Here is an 18,077-nt window from a genome sequence, read left to right on the forward strand (position 1 = left end):
TCAGTACTAGGGGCTAGAACCCAAGGGTTCTTTATCACTGAGCTACATACTCATCCTTTTTATTTTGAGACAGGGTCTTATTTAAGTGTCTGGGCTGGCCTTGAAATTTCCATCCTCCTGCTTCAGGCCGGCCAAGTCACTGGGATTAGAGGCATGCACCAAGGTGCCCAACTTCTGTTCTTAAATAGAGTTGTGTGGCACAAAGTTTTCTGGATTCAAGAGAGGTAATCTACTGCTAAAGAAGAGCCCCAGATTGCTCTGAAACATAAGATCTATAAACTAACCTTTCTGTCTTTTTTGTGAATTGTCATTTCAAAACACTACCAGCAGAACAGTATCTAAGGTTAATCTTCAATTTGTTGCTTCTCCTTCTCTCCTGACTTTAAGAAAATAGATAATAACTTCTTTTTGAAGGCAAGTGCATTAATTTTTTATGACAGCAACTTTGGCTTTTTAGAAGCAATTTCTACCTTATGTTTAAGTTGTGTATATTTCAAATCACTGAAGTCTTTATGCATCTGACAACCAGGTAATTGGGCATTACTGTACACAGAGAGAAGTAAGATAAAAAGAAAATAGAAAACAAAAAAAAAAGAAAAAGCAGACATATGCAGAAGATATTAAAGGCCATGAAATTAGAGAGCAATGTGTAGTATCACACAACTTACTGAATAAACATTTTAATTATATTTTAAAAAATATATAACTACGTAAAAAACATTTCTCTTCCTAATAATGAAGAGGAGGATATTCTCAAAACAGAATAAACTGTGTTTGCTTTATGTTCAGTACAGAAATATTTAACAATAAATGATATTTCTATTTTACCTTTTATATAAAGATAAAACTAGGTAAAACATCTCCCTCTCCTCTTAACAATGAGAAAAAAGACAATGGTAAAAGAAAATAAATCGTTTCATATTTGTTTGGCATAAAACTGTAGAACACTAATCATAGCTGTATAGAACAAAAAATAAATAAATAAAAAGAAAATTGGAAAAAATGAATGGAATATCTCAAATAACTCCAGATAATATTATCATACTGGAATTGGGTAATAGGTCAAGCCAGAAAACAACACAATATTTAATCAGGCATTTGTAGCATATTGTTCCCAAACCACCAGGATCAACATCATTTAGAAACTTGTTAAATCCTGAGGGTGAGGCCCAATAATCTGTTTCTACATGTCTTTAGATGATTCTTATGCATGCTGAGGTTTGAGAAATAATGTTTTAAATAAATGAAATACTAAAATTTAAATGCAAGATGAAATGTATGTAGTTAACCTAAATCTGGTTTGTCATGGTAAAAATTAAGATGGAAGATACACAAAGTTACTGCTACAAAAAGATGTAAGTTGGGAATATTGAAATATGTTTATATATACACATGTGCTCTCACATGCACATTCCATACATGAATGAAAAGGAACAGTCATTTTAGGTAAGCACAGTTAAAGTAGTAGAGGCAAAACAGACAATTACTCAATTAATAAAATTATCTTTTGGGAAAACAAAAAAATGAATATACTTGGCTGACAAGTTAATAATAATTCTAAATGAAGAAAGCAAAGGTAAAAACTTATCAGTTTTTCATATTATCTGAATGAACTGATATTAGTACCTGAATGAACTGATATTAGAGACATTAGGTCTAGATATGTTTAAGTTAGCAAAGCATTAGTTACAGAAAGAATATCTGTTTTATACTAGATAGAATTGTTTAAAATATTTGCAATAAAACAATAAGCCATAAAGCAATGTAATTAAGTAGAGGAAAAAACAATGCCAATTTGGAATTTCCACTATCATTAATTGGGTTTACCAAAGAATATGGCATAGTTACCTCTTAAAATATTTTGGTTGTAAAATATAAAGATGTAGGAAAACACATTCAGAAAGAAATTTACTGACACATTTTTATTTTTAAGGTTATCAGATGCCAGATAAGTAAATAGGCTTAAACTTTACCCTAACAGATAACACAAATCACTGAGATGAATTTGGCAGAATGTTATTTTCCAGAACACTGGTATAAAATTAATATTTGCTCTAAAGAAGGCTTAACTGAAATAAAATATACTTAACAAACCAAATGGAAAAGAAAGAACATGTTGGTAACTTACCAGCAAGGGTACTTGTATGCCTAAAAGCTCTGACTTGGGAGTCTGACAAACCAGTCAAAAGGGATATTACTGTATCCATCATATACTCATCATAAATAATGCTATATTGACACTGTCGAATCAGGACTCCAATAAATTCACAAAAATTTGATCGAAACTTTTTCCACTGTGGTCCAGGCATGGTAAGGGGATAATCACCACTGTCCTAAAAAGTATAAAAAGAATAGTAAGTATGACATGATAGTATATTGATCAAAGGTCCCCACCCCTCCTTTTTTTGGTACCAGGAATTGAATCCAGTGGTTAAGCCACTGGGTTAAGCCCCACTGGATTTTATATTTTATTATTTTATATTTTATTTAGAAACAGAGCTAAGTTGCTTAGGGCCTCACTAAGTGGGCAAGAGGAACAAGCATTGCAAGCAATATAATTAGCAAAGTCATACTAATGGGACCATAGAGCTACATTGTTTCATAAACTAAAATAGAATTTCTAGTATTAAAATAACAAAATAAGGGCAGGAGCATAGTGACTCATAAAGGAAACTAAGGAAGTTACACTTCATTCTCGAGGCAGTGGGCGGCTGATGAATGATTTTGACCAAGTGAGTAACTAGCTTTATAAAGAAATAACTGATTGCAATGTAGAGAATAGTCAGTCATTAGGCAAAGGAACAGAAAAAGAGCTAAGGAGACTTACCATTCTAACATATTCATAAACAAAATGAGAGATGGAGCAGGAAATTTAAGATAGTAGCAATGGTGAGGAAGATAATGGAAAGAATGTGATAAACATTGAAATAGTGCAAAAATACAATTACCAGTTTAAATGACACACAAAAATAACTTTTATGTTTTTGGTTTGGTTGACTGGTGGATTTTACACAACAGAAAATAAAAATTCATTGTTCCTGACAACTGATAGGTGTTGGGAAAAAGTATAATGGCAGCCGCACCCCAGGAAAAAAAAAAAAAAAAGCCAACATGGCGCCTAAGGACCTTCTCTTCCTATTTTCCCCTTTTTCCACTGGTGCGAAAAGTTCCCACCAGTGTGAACTCTCACGCTGGCGTCAATTTCAAATCTCTCTGGCAGGAAACCTTAGCCCCAATAAGAACTAATTTCGTGGGCTCCGGAACTGACATCTGGAGGAACTTACCAATAAATGAGTGAGCCGTCATTTACCTAAGCCCTGCCATTTCTCCTTAGATCTATATAAGCCCACAGCCTTTTGTAATAAAGTGGAACTCTCCTCAGCGAAGTGTCTTGCGTGGAGGAATTCTTTCAATAGGGGGACTAAGTTTTGTTTAGGAATGCCCAATTACTCTGTCCCATAAGAATAGATGGGACACACTTTAATTCAAAACATTTTATGTAGAATATCCAATTTCCAGACTTCAGGCCACACTGATTTAAAGATTTAAAATAAACCCAAAGTTTTAGGAACAGATTATTAATGAACACTGAAAGCATTATTTGGCCAATTTTCAATGGTTGTCAAACCATTATTTGGCAATTGCAAAAAAAAAGAAAATGTAATTTTACAAAGAGATGCAATTCACCTTAAACAAGGCTCAATTTTAGCTCTGCTAATCAATACCCTGGTATATAGTGCACACAAAATTTCACCAATGAATTTCCTTGAAAAAAATCTAATCTAAGGAGGTCCTTAGACCTGACGTTCAATGAAAGAACAAAAAGGACATAGGAACATGTTAAATAATACAGAAAGAAAAAAAATCTGGGAAACAAAAAATGTGGGATGTTTTACAAGACAACTAGTTTAATGCTGTAAAAAAGTTAATGTCAGGCTAGGATTATAGTTCAGTGGAAGAGTGCTTGCTGCACATGTGTGAGGCACTGGGTTCAATTCTCAGTACCACATAAATAAAGATCCATCGACAATGAAAAAATATATACTAAAAAAAGTTAATACCACCTAAAGAAAAAAAAAGTTGAGAAATTGTTTAATAGTTTCAAAATGTCCTAAAGACATAACAATTAAATACAGAAATGTCAATTAGTATGTTTTAGTCACACTAGCTTCTTTATGATCCTTTAAATACACTAGGTATGTTTCCATTTCAGGGTCTTTGCCCTTGTTTTCTCTTCCTTCAGATATGAGTTTAATGAGAGGCATCATCTTCTTCAAGTCTTTGCTCAGTGTCACACTCTTGAGAGGTGTTCTTGAATGTACTATGTTAAATCATCACTTTTGGGCCAATCTCTTACTGATTTTATTTTTCTGCACAGTATTTATTGCCATCTATCATACTACAGTATTTTGCCTAGGTGTTTATTCTTTGGCTTTCTCCTCTTAACTAAAATAAAAATTTTGCGAGGGCAGGGGTTTGTGTCTAGTGCATTCAAGTGTTATATCCTCAACGCTTTGAATGTAAAAGACATTCAAATATTTATTGATCAAATGAATAAGTCACCACAAGAATACTATTTTCAATATGATTCTAAAAATGATGATAGGGATATCTAAGAATATTTTATTCATGTTCATTCTTTAATCATCAACTTTGGTGATTTGTTTCCTTAGCCGCAGACTAAGGAACTAGTAAATGAATTCAGCAAATTAACAGGATACAAAATCAACACTCATAAATCAAAGGCATTTCTGTATATCAGTGACAAATCCTCTCACAGTACACTAAAGAAATAAATTAAAGAAGACCTTAGAAGATGGAAAGATCTCCCTTGTTCTTGGATAGGCAGAATTAATATTGTTAAAATGACCATACTAACAAAAGCATTATATTTAAAATCCCAATGATATTCCTTATAGAAATAGAAAAAGCAGTCATGAAATTCATCTGGAAAAATAAGAGTCCCAGAATAGCTAAAGCAATCCTTAGAAAAAAGACTGAAGCAAGTGGCATCACTATACCAGAACTTCTGTATTACAGAGCAACAGTAACAAAAACAGCATGGTATTGGCACCAAAATAGACTGGTAGACCAATAGTACAGAATAGAGGACACACAGACTAACCCACATAATTACAGTTATCTTATATTAGACAAAGGTGTCAAAAACATATACTGGAGTAAAGATAGCCTCTTCAACAAATGGTATGTTTGCTAGGAAAACTGGAAATACATACACAACAAAATTAAACCCCTCTCTCTCACCATGCAAAAAACTCAATTCAAAGTGGATCAAGGAACTAGTAATCAGATACCCTGCATCTAAATGAAGAAAAAGTAGGCCCCAATCTCCATCATATTGGATTAGGCCCCTACTTCCTTAAATAAAACTCCCTATAGCGCAAGAATTAAAATCAAGAATTAATAAATGGGATGGATTCAAACAAAAATGCAAAAGAAGCAATCAGTGAGGTGAACAGAGAGCCTACAGCTTGGGAGCAAATTTTTATCACTTGCATATCAGATAGAGCACTAACCTCTAGAGTATATAAAGAACTCAAAAAGCTAAACAACAACAACTAATAATAATAATAATCCTCCAATCAATAAACGGGCTGAGGAACTGAACAGACACTTCTCAGAAGGTAATATACAATCAATCAACAAATATATAAAAAAGTTCAACATCACTAGCAATTAGAGAAATGAAATCAAAACTAAACTTTAGATTTCATCTTACTCCAGTCAGAATGGCAACTGTTAAGAATACAAACAATAGTAAGTGTTGGCAAGGATGTGGGGAAAAAGGCACATTCATACATTGCTGGTGGGGCTGCAAAATGGTGCAGCCAATATGGAAAGCAGTATGGAGATTCCTTGGAAAACTGGGAATGGTACCACCTTTAGAGCCAGCTATCCTATTGCTTGGTCTATACCAAAAGGACTTCAAAACAGCATACTACTGGAACACAACCACATCAATATTATTGCAGCACAATTCACAATAACTAAACTCTGGAACCAACCTAGACGCCCCCCTTCAGTAGTTGAATGGATAATGAAAATGTAGTATATATACACAATGGAATATTACTCAACAATAAAAGAGAATAAAATCATGGTATTTGCAGGTAAATGGATGGAGTTGGAGAATATAATGCTAAGTGAAGCTTGCCAAAAAAAAAAAAAAAAAAGCTAAATGCTTTCTCTGATATAAGGAGGCTGATTCATTGTGAGATTGAAAGGGGCAGCATGGTAAGATTAGACGAACCCTAGATAGAGGAAAGAGAAAGAAGGGAACAAGGGGGTAAAAAAGATGGTGGAATGAGATGGACATCATTACCCTAAGTACATGCATGAAGACACGAATGGTGTGAATATACTTTGTATAGAACCAGAGATATGAAAAATTGTGCTCTATATGTGTAATATGAACTGTAATACATAACAAATTAAAATAAAAAATTAAAAAGAAATGAATATATAAAATCAAAGCAACAATGAATGCCAATATCATACCTTTTAAATGTCTTGCCCAAAACTGTTATCAATTAGTTAAATGAGATACTGCCAAATGTTTTTCTTTTACTCTTATTCATGAATCTTGACAAACCTTTCATTTAGAGTGGGAACAATCTATCATTAGATTTATTGGGGGGGGGAGCCAACAACAATAAAAATTGGGATACTGATACCTTTGGGATAAACTAGAGGAGTCCAGTGATCATTTTGGTAGTATTGGCAATAAATGAGTTCTTCAATTTGTCAAGGGCATACTCACATATCCTACACAAATACTGAAAAGTCAAACGCCACAAGATTTTTATTATGTTCAAATCACATAGCTTTCCCATCTTTGACTCTTTAGCACTTACCTACAACACTGTCTAGTATACTTAGGAGAACAACAATGTTTACAGTATGGCTAATTTATTAACATCAAGGCCAATCTCCTGAGTGTGGTACACAAGACTATTAATGATTTGATTCAGCTTCATTTTTGTTTCCCCTCAAGCACTCTAAACTTTCCTCATTAAACTCCCTCCAGGTTTTTCAGGTGAATTTTTATTCATCTTTAAATATCTATATTCAGGGTTGGGGATATAGCTCAGTGGTAGAGTGCTTGTCAGGCATGTGTGAGGCCCTGGGTCCAATTCCTGATTCTACAAAATAATAATAATAATAATAATAATAATAATAATAATAATAATAATAGAAAGAAAGCAAAATCTAGTTTGTAAAGACCTCACACCCTACATAGTTAAATCATCCTTTCATGTCTCACTGGATTTTGCATGTTTCATAACTATTAAACATGTTAAGGTATTATTGCTGAGTATTCCCTCATTGGGTCTAAGTTTCAGATCATTGTGGTAGACACAAATTATATTTCAAGTATCCCAAGGGAAAGAGTAATGAGTTCAATACTGAAGACGGTAGACAGTAGAAATGGCACTCCTTACTAATATATTCACTTACTGTAAATTATGTATGTAAGTTCAATGATTTTTATAGTCTATACTCTGTATCTCCCCACAAAATACAAAAGTACTAAACACAGAGAAAAAAACAGAAACTAAACCTTAAATATTTGTAATCAACAAATGAATAATACGGCATGTGGTTGCACTGATACGACTGTAATATTTTGAAACACATGTAATTATGGCATTTAAATAAAATATTTAATTTTAAAAGTATGTAAAATATCCCTTTTGTCTTCATTGACCTTCAAAGATTACTTTTATGTGAATAATATTAATACAATAATAGATACACTTAATTCTATGAATAACAATATATGCTGCAAACTATACCTTATTACAATACATGAGGATTACACACTCAGTCTTCTACGTACCAAGAGTGGAAAGAAAATAAATCCTTTCATCTATTTATTTCAAATTACCAGATACTTTAAAATTAGACATAGACCACAACTAAAAGGGAAAAATGTGAAATAATTACCAGTTACTTAAGCATACTTCCCATAAGAAATCTAGCTACTCTTTGAGAAGAATGTAAGCAACAGGGCAAAGAGGGGAGAGAAACTTTATATGTCAAATTAACTTTATCCCAAATTTTCACTATTAGATGGTTCGAAGGCTGAAAAATGCTTTCTTCATAGAATGTATAAATAAAAAAATTTAAGAGACTGTATTTGAGAATGCAAATAATTTGACCTTTCTTCTACACTCTGCATCATTTCTTTTACATTTCTGAGGTTGTGTGCTATTTAACCACTTTTATACTTATTAACATTTTAACCCTTTGATTAAATAACTGTTCATATAAATAAAAATATGGAAGTTCCATACTTTAAATAAAAAAAAAATTTAGGAAAGTACATATGATAACAAATGAGAAGAGAAAAAAGCTGCAGGGTAACTTGTAATCATTATAGAAAATCACCACATAATCTTACAATTTATAAAAAGAATTAAAGGGACTAAGTGAATATATTAAATGTGTTACAAATATTTCCTTATATACAAGGCATACTTAAATATATGAAAACTATATTAGCTGATCTTGGTAAAACATACCTAAAAGTTCATATATATAAATATAGTGCTAATAATCTGGAAAACAAATATTATATTTTGCCTTAGCTTCCAACGGCTGATTCCAAGAAGAACCAAATATACTTAGCTATAAACTGAAGAGCCATAGAATGCTCTGGGAATTAATTTATTTCTAAATTAGGTTGATAGCACTTTGGCTATGTGCAAGTTTGTAGGGCTTAAAAAAGTTTATTAACAAACTATTTGTAATAAAGAATAGGAACATTAGTGTACTTCTCAGGCAATAACATAGATTTTTAGACCACTTCCTGTAAAATCTATCTGTATTTGATTAGGTGATCATCTTCACCTGACTTTGCTATAATATATTTATTTCAATAATATTTTAATAATGACTACTCTTTTGAGAACCACTGTTTGAATTTAACAGTTCGAATTTAACAGTTCAGATCTTTTAAAAAACATTACTCTAAAACATGATGTACCAAAAATAACCTCCCATATCCCCTGGGGAATAAATAACCAAAAAAGTATTTTGAAGGGAAAAAAATCAAATATGGTATATCTAGTAATATACAAGTATTTAAACCCAAGTTCTTGGGAATATACAGAGTAAAAAAAAGAATAATATTTTCCTAAAATTACTGAAGATAAAATAGATGGCCTTAGAAGATAATCTAATAAATAATTCTGCTCTAAATGAACACATTCCTAGTATAACCAAACAGTTGTACAACCAAAAAGGAAAAAGATTTAAATGATTAAAAAAAATAAAGCAATCTTTGATTAGATCACTATCTCAAATGTTGGAAAAAATAGAGAAATGAAATAAATCCTTTTAAAATAATTTTATTTGCTACATATTGATTATCACTTTTGGTAACAGTTAACTACCTTTTAATATATTCTGAATATATGACCGTATTGGCATATCATGACCTTTATTTCCATGAATTTCTCATCTTCTTCTAGTTGTTTAATCTTAGTACAAAAGTAATGATTTTTTCCTTGAGCTGGATGTGGTGCAGGTCTGTAATTCCAGAAATTTATGGGAGGCTGAAGTAGGAGAATCAGAAGTTTGAGGACAGCCTTGGCAATGTAGTAAGACACTCCCTGTCTCAAAATTAAGAAATAAAATGGGCTGGAGATATAGCTCAGTGCTAGAGTGCCCCCACGTTCAATACCAACTACCAAAAATAAATAAACAAAAGTAACAATTTCTTGTTATCACATTCATTTTTACAATATATTCATTTGTTTCCCCCTCTAACTGTTCTCACACGTGAAGGGTTTTAATAATTTAATTCTTGGCTTTCTTCTTTTTATTTACCTTAAACCAGTAATTTCAAACTTTGATGTCTTGTTAGAATCCTGATGAACTTTTAAAAATTCTCATGCCAAGATCACGCACTTTACAAATTAATCAGAATATCTGGGGATGTGGCAGAGACAGATACCAGTACTTTTTAAAGATACCCAGATAACACCAATATGCAACAAAGGTTGGGAACTATTATCTCAAAAACTTGTAATAATCTTTTCATCAAGTGTTAATATTCTTAAGGTCCAAGATACACAATACATTTTAATTTGAGATCTGAATCACCTTTGATACAAGTCTAGTGTAGTACAATCATTCTGGCAGCTGATGAAGCAACTTCCCAATTACATGTTAACTTGATTTTGTTACCTACTGTTTGGCACATACAAGCTCTTGAAATAACCAGTTTATTTTTTTGACGAAAAGAAGCCCAACAGTAATATATTAAAATCCAGGTTTGTTAGTTTTAGAAAGTTAACTTCATGTAAGTTCAAATGCCTTACAGTCCAACACAATCCAAACAGAATCTGTGGCATGCCCTTCTAATTAAATATTTCCAGGAATATTTGCTGCAGTTTGTATTTGCAATGTCTCCTAAATGTTCCTGTTTTAAAGGCTTGTTTCCCAGACTGGTATTGTTGGGAGGATGTAGAATCTTTTAAGAGGTGGGGCCAAGACAGAGCTCTTAGGTCCCTGGAGGCATGCCCCTAAAGGGAAAGTGAGCCTCTTCCTCTTTATTTTGCTCCCAACATGAGATAAATACTTTTGCCATGCACTGCTGCCATACCACAGCCCCAAACATAACAGGGTCAGCAGATCATGGACTGAAACTTCCAAAACTTTCCTTTTCGTAGGTTTATCTCAGGAATTTGTAAGAAAGAAATCTGACTAGTACCAAGTCAAGAATTAAGTAAAACATATACTCACACTGGCTGAAAGAAATCAAAACTGTAAATAACCTTACCTAAGTGGGAAAAAAAACCAAAAAACTTTACAATGTCAAAGGCTTTTGGGATTACAAAATCGAGAACAAGGAATTATGGATATACATATGAATAAAGCATAATGTAAAGTTCCTAACATGGTACTAATATAGTTGAAAAGACACTAGCAGAATGTTTCTGTAAAAAATCACATGTAAAATATTTTGGTCTGGGGCTGGGGATGTGACTCAAGCGGTAGCGCGCTCGCCTGGCCCGGGTTCAATCCTCAGCACCACATACAAAGAACGATGTTGTGTCCACCGATAACTAAAAAATAAATATTAAAGTTCTCTCTCTCTCTCTATCCCCCTCACTCTCTCTTTAAAAAAAAATATTTTTGGTCTGAGCTTGCTTTAGAGAAGGTGAACAACTGATGAGAAAGACATCCAAGATGTTATGTATGTTTGAGTGTATTTGTTTTATGGTGAGTTTGTACTACTTTATTCAACTGAAAATTAGTAACAATAACAATAAAAAAAAACAGCTAAGCTTACACTCAAGAGGGGGGAAAAAAGCAATCTTTGAAAGTCAAGAAAAAGGAACATCTGCCAGAAAATAGAAATCATATTTAAATCAAAAGGAATAATATTAAAACTGCAATTAGCAGTGCCCCAAAGCATAAATATAAAAGTAAAACTGAAAATGTTTCAGCATTTACAATCCATGTAAAAACTGTTTGAGACAATATTTCACTGAAAATAGGAAAGAGGATTATGAAGAAAAAAACAAAACATGTATTCTAAATGAAAATTAGAATACCCTAAAGTAGAATGTCCAAAACAGAAGTTTTAAGTTTCACATATTCACACAAGTAGACATAGGATGGCAGAGAATGTTCTGTTTCAAATAACTGGAAAATTCTGAGTCAAATAAAGTTAAGCCGATTTTTCTTCACTAGGAATCTTAAAAACTAAAATGTGCTTTGATACTAAGAAAGGTATAATATGGAACCCTGTTCAGATTTCTTTGACCTCTGAACCTTTTTTCCTCTAAAGCATTTAATGGGACTAGCATTCCACAGAAGTGTTGGAGATGCATTTATAAATTTGGGAATTTGAGAAAGTTTTCAAGAATAAAAGTCAAGAATGAACTTCTACTTCATAATATTAATTTTCTTATCCTTATCAATCATCAGACATTATTTAATGCTACCTCCACACTATATAATCAAATCCCCAAAGCTATTAATTTTGTAATTAGTAGCATGGATTGATATTTAATATAAATAAGTAATATATATCTTCTCTTACAGTAAACACCAAATCAAAACAAAACTTGAAATAATCAACATGTTAACAATTTAAAAGTATAAGTAGGCAATCTGCATAAATATTGGAATGCTATACCTCATCAAATTCTTCAGTCATTTTTCTGATGATTTCTGCATTCTGCATATTTCGAAACATCTCTATTCTCACAGTACCTGTGAAACAACAGATTTTACAGTTATTCTTTATCTATCTCATGCTAAACATAAAATTTAATCTAATCATTGTTTGAAAAAATTATAGTTTTTCTCTTTCCTCCTCAAATTCTTATACCATATATTCTAAAGAAACCTCTTACATAGGAACTTCAAACTTTTTCAGACATTTTTAAAAATCTGAATGAACTAGATGATAAGTACAGAGAAAGAGTGTTGGGGAAGGAGAAGACAAAGACAAAAAACATTAAGTTTGTACTAGAAGAGACTAATTAAACATACACTAGTGATATCTAGACATATAGCTACCTGCTTTGTCTTAAAAATCTCCAACTATAGAGATCATATTTCTCTTGTGGCTATTTCTGATATTCTTTATCATCAGAATGTTCTTCAGTAAATTAAAATGTCCCTTGATATAATCCATACCTGTTTTCTCTGAACATAAGAAACTCCTAAGTTCTACATAATTATCAAGAAATAAAAATTTACTTTTTCATCTTATTCCTTCATAATACTTCTCTCTTCGTTAGTTGATTTTACCTGAAATATGGTCATGTAAATTTTACCACTGGTACTGATAAGGAAAAACAAATGTAGTTTAGCTGAAAACTTGCATTAAAAATCAACATAATTTAAAGAAACTGAAATGTAATTCAAAAATCAATCTGGAACACAAAGAATAATTAAACATGACTTTTTTAATTCAAGTTTTTAAAAATTGCAAAATTAAGACTCTAAGAATAAATCCAAAAATAATTATAATCTGAAAAACTTCTTGTCAGTAATTATCAACTCCAATTCAAATCACATTTAAGAAAAGAGTGGAGCAACTCCTATAGGGTCCCTCTCACCTTACAAGTGATCTGTCTCTTTTCTCTCCACTTGAATAAATCCTATTGTCTTATGCTTTTAAAAAATGAAAAAATAAAAAGAGGGAAGAGTCTTTAAAATATACTATATATTTTTAAATATTTATTTATTTATTTTAGTTGTAGTTGGACACAATACCTTTGTTGTATTTATTTATTTTTATGTGGTGCTGAGGATCGAACCCAGAGCCTCACACACGCTAGGCAAGAGCTCTACTGCTTAGCCACAACCCCAGCCCCAAAAATGTACTATATATTTTTTTAAAGAAAGAGCACATAACAATAGAATAGTTTCCAGAAGTCAAAAAAGTGTGCCCTTCATTTAGAGTAATGGGTCAGTAAAAGTTCCAGCTACTCAAGTTAAGGAAAGAGAGTGACAAGTTTAAGGCCAGTTTGGTAAGCTTAGTAAGACCCTGTCTCAAAGTATTAAAAAAAAAAAAAGGTGGAGGGAGGGCGGTGCTGGGCTTAGTAGCACATGCCTGCAATCCTAGTTAATGGGAAGTTTGAGACAGGAGGACAGCAAGTTCAAGGTAAGACTGGGCAACTTAGAGAGAGCCTGTCTTAAACTAAAAGTCTAAAAATAAAAAGGGTCAGGGATATAGCTACATGGTATACTGCCCCTGGGTTCAACCCCTTGTACCATCCGTAAATAAATAAGCAAGTAAATAAATAAATAAATAAAATGAGATTGATACATTTTTCAAAGGTCTAGAGATGTAGTTCAGGTGTAGATTAACCAAGGGTTGAATTCCCAGTACCTCAAAACAAAACAAAAAAAAAAACACAAATGAAATAACTATATTGGCACATTAAATTTAATTTACTAATTGGAAAATTGATACTGTAAAACTGAAATCTGCCTTATCTTTTTAAATAGAATCATATTCAAGCACATTTTAGTTACTTAGTTACTTGGTGCATACTTGGTACTTCATTTACAGGATGCTGAATTTATCAATATCAATTTATCAAGTATAAATAATAAATTCCCTATATCCAAGAGGAAGAAGAAAAAAATATTTTAAAAGATTTTGTTCCAAACACACAATTCTTAAAAAAGATGGGAGGGCTGGGGCTGGAGCTCAGTGGTAGAGCACTCGCCTAGCATGTGTGAAGCAATGGGTTTGATCCTCAGCACCACATTAAAATAAAAGATATTATGTCCACCTATCACTAAAAAATAAATATTAAAAAAAAGATGGGAAAGTTTTGTATTGTAACTGTATTTACTTTGTATTATGACTATCTTTTTAATGATAAAAATAATCTTGAAGACAGTTTACTCACCAAAATATAAGCTTAATTTTGCAAAGATTTTTAAAAATTAAAGAGGAAATCTGAATTAAATTTCTAATTATCACAAATAAAATCTGTCTCTGGCAGGCATTCCTAAAATCACCCAAATTAAAACAAACAAACAAACAAAAAACAAAACAAAAAAAAACCCCTAATTTAACATCAGTCCATCAAAGTTAAACTTCTTTGGGTTATGAATAATCTTATCAATTTGAAATAGTTCTCACAGATAAATATGTAATACACTTATTGTATTTATTTTACCAACCCCTATTTTGTTAGTTATTGTTTCATAGCACCCTGGATAAGTAAACTGATATTCAAAAAATTAAACAATTAAAAGAATTAAAATTAGATTTTTAAATGATTAATATTTGTATACACATAAATTGTATTGACTACAGTGTTACAAAAGCCAATAAGTTATGCATAACATCATTCATGTTCATAGATTTATATGTTTTGTCATATAAATCTATAACAAAACTGCTAAAAGCAAGAAGGGTTTGTGGAGGCTCCAACATACACCACACACCTGGTTGCACATACAAAAAAATTGTGGAGAGAATACAATGCTGGCACAGACAACATTCCCTGACCCTGCCTGGTAAGAAACACAAAGCACAGCTTGAATACCACTCAATTTGTTTAATGTGAGCTGACAGGAAACAACAGGTTTTAGATGGGACACACATAAGCCGTGGAAAGAATCTTCAACTCAAGTACCAGGCTAGAAGGAACTTTTGGCTTCTTCTCCCCCATGTATTTTAACTTCTATTATTAATTTTATTTCTCATTTTTGTTTACAGCTGTTTTCTTCTACACCTTAATTGGATTTATGTATTTTTCTCCTTTGTTTGAAATTTTTCTTTGTTCTTTCCTCCCTGTCTCTCCTTCTTCACTATTATTGTTTTATTAATTTTACCTTTATCAACTTTTAACATTTTAATCAATTCTATATTATTTTTTACACTTCCCTATTGTTTCTTTTACTTGGTTTTTACTGTGTTTTATGTTGTTGTTACTGTTATTTGTTTTCTTCTAAGTTATTCTGAGAATTCATGTTTGGCAACTCAAGTACCTGGCAGGTATTTTGCCACTAAGCTACACCACCACGCCTGTTGAGAGAAACCACAACCTACTCTAGGAAAAACTTAGTCTCATTCAAACCATGGCAAATGAATGTATGAGAAAACCAGAATAATCTGGCAGGGTTACAAGAATCTAAAGTCCCTCTCCTGGACATTCAGTATAATAACAGCACCCATAAATAACAACTCTTTTGGATACCACACCTCTTATATAGGAACTTCAAACTTCTTCAGACATTTTTAAAAATCTGAATATCTAATGAACTAGATGATAAGTATAGAGAAAGAGGACCTTCAAAGGATCTTGCTTCCCTTAAGTCATTCTCATAGAACCTTTTAGACTGCACACTGTGGATAAGACTAGGGGAGTAATCAGAGTGTACATCTCTAATACTTCACTGTCAACATCACACCTGCATGAACTACTCTAAACGGATCCTACTCTCCTGAAACCTACAAAAAAATCAAGCCTGAGTCTCTATCAAGGTACAACTGTGTCAAAATCCACTAAACACAGAGAAATCACAAAGAAATTATACCACCAAGTCCATTTGGAGCTAAGTGCAACATTCCAATACAAACTAATACTCGTCAGCACATCATCAAAAAAAAGTCTGTTTACTAAAAGACCCTCACATCATGATGGAAGAGATATGCTTCCCAACAAATGCAAAAATTTTAACAGAGAAATACAAGAAATAAGAAAACAATAAAACATGGTTCCTCTAAAAGCTCCTGACTATCTAGAAAGTGATTCCAAAGATAAAAAAGGGGATGAAAAGCCAAAGAATCAACTTTTAAAAAGAATCAACTAATTGAAAGATGATAAAATAAATAGTTGAATGAATAAAGAAAAACAATGCAAGAAATGAAAAAGCCCTTCAATAAGAGAGAGATTCTGAAAAAGAACCAAACAAATCTTGGAAACGAAAAGCTCAGTAAGTCAAATAAAAATCTCAGTAGATAGCCTCACCAACAGTTTAGTTCAAATGGAAAAAATATCACCAAAGCTTGAAGACAAGATTGATGAAGTATCACAATGCAACAGCAATAAAAAGAAAAAAAAATAAATATACAAGACGTTTGGGACATCATTAAAAGATCAAACATATCAGAAGAGACAATGGAGATGAGTTACAATGCAAAGGTACACAAAACTTATTCAGTAAAATAAAAGCAGACAATTCCCTAAATATTGGGAAAGAAATAGATATCCAGCTATAGAAGATTTAGAATCCCAAAGAGACATCTTAAGAAAAAAATAAAACCTCTGTATGACAAATAGTTAATCTGCCAAAAATACAGAACAAAGAAAGAGTATTAAAAGCTGCAAGAGAAAAATGCTAAGTCATATATAAATTATGGCAGATATAAAAGAGTAACAGATTTCACAGCAGAAATTCTACAGGCCAGGAGGGCATGGAATTATGTATTTTAATCCTGAAAAGAAAATAAATGCAGACTGGACAACTATATCCAGCAAAGTTTTCCTTCAGAATCAAAGGAAAAATAAAAACTTTCCAAGTATAAACTAAAGAAATTAATGATCACTCCAGCAGCATTACAGAAGATACTTAAAGGAATCCTAAATCCAGAAAAGAAAGATAAAAGCAATCATGAGAACACAGTGAAGAATTAACCTCACTAGAAGATAAGCAAATAAGAACTACGATAAAATCAACATTAATGACTAAGATGAATAAGGGAAAAACAAATAAATGTAGAATCTTCAAAGTAATCCAAGGAACAACAACAAAATCACAGGAACTTTCAAAAATAACCTTGAATATCAATGATCTTAACTCTCCAATGAAAAGATGCAGACTGGATGCCTGATTTTTAAAATAGACCCAGTAATATGATGCTTGTAAAAAAAAAAAAAAGTAACCTTACTAGGAAAGACTAACTTCACTGAAAGTGAAAAGATGGAAAATGATGTTCGAAGAAGATGGAATGAAAAAAGCAAGAGGAGTACTTATATTCATATGTGATGAAACAGAATACAGCCAAACTTGGTAAAGAGACAAAGAAGGTCATTTCATATTAATAAAGTTAATAATCCATTAATTAGGAAGATATAATGGTTGCAAATCTATGTGCAATGAACATAAGAGCATCCTATTTTACATTAAAAAGCCATTACTGCACATAATGGGAGATAGAAGTCCCAAGAATATTGATGGGTGATTTTAACACCCTACTCTCACCAAAAGACAACTAATCAATAAAGACAAAAAAAAAATCAACAAAGAAACATCAGAGTTAAACTGAACTTACAAACATCTATAAAATAATCAACACAATTCCAACAGAATACACATTGTTTTCATCAAAAGATGAAAGGTTTCCCCAAAGTAGAACATATTTTAGGCTACAGAACAAGTCTTAACAAATTCGAAGCTGGGAGCAGTGCATAGATGTGTACTACCAGCTACTTGGGAGGCTGTGGCAGGATTGGGAGTTTTAGGACTGCCTGGACAACACATAAAGAAATACAACAAAATACAACAAAAGATCTGGGGACACAGCTAAGGGGTAGAGTATTCCTGGGTTTGATCCTCAGGAT

At 32.2% G+C, this 18,077-nt stretch overlaps 1 pseudogene across 1 annotated transcript in view; it reads right to left on the reverse strand.

Moving 5' to 3' along the window:
* Window positions 1-18,077, reverse strand: part of LOC144374244 (endothelin-converting enzyme 1-like) — a 94,581-nt pseudogene that overhangs the window by 59,762 nt on the left and 16,742 nt on the right. Inside the window, exons 2-3 of the transcript XR_013433692.1 lie at window positions 12,176-12,252; window positions 2,129-2,333 (exon numbers count right to left, since the gene is read on the reverse strand). The product of XR_013433692.1 is annotated as an endothelin-converting enzyme 1-like (transcript). The remainder of the gene's footprint in view (window positions 1-2,128; window positions 2,334-12,175; window positions 12,253-18,077) is intronic.

Source organism: Ictidomys tridecemlineatus, unplaced genomic scaffold, assembly GCF_052094955.1.
Source record: "Ictidomys tridecemlineatus isolate mIctTri1 unplaced genomic scaffold, mIctTri1.hap1 Scaffold_63, whole genome shotgun sequence".
In the NCBI taxonomy this organism is placed as follows: domain Eukaryota; kingdom Metazoa; phylum Chordata; class Mammalia; order Rodentia; family Sciuridae; genus Ictidomys; species Ictidomys tridecemlineatus.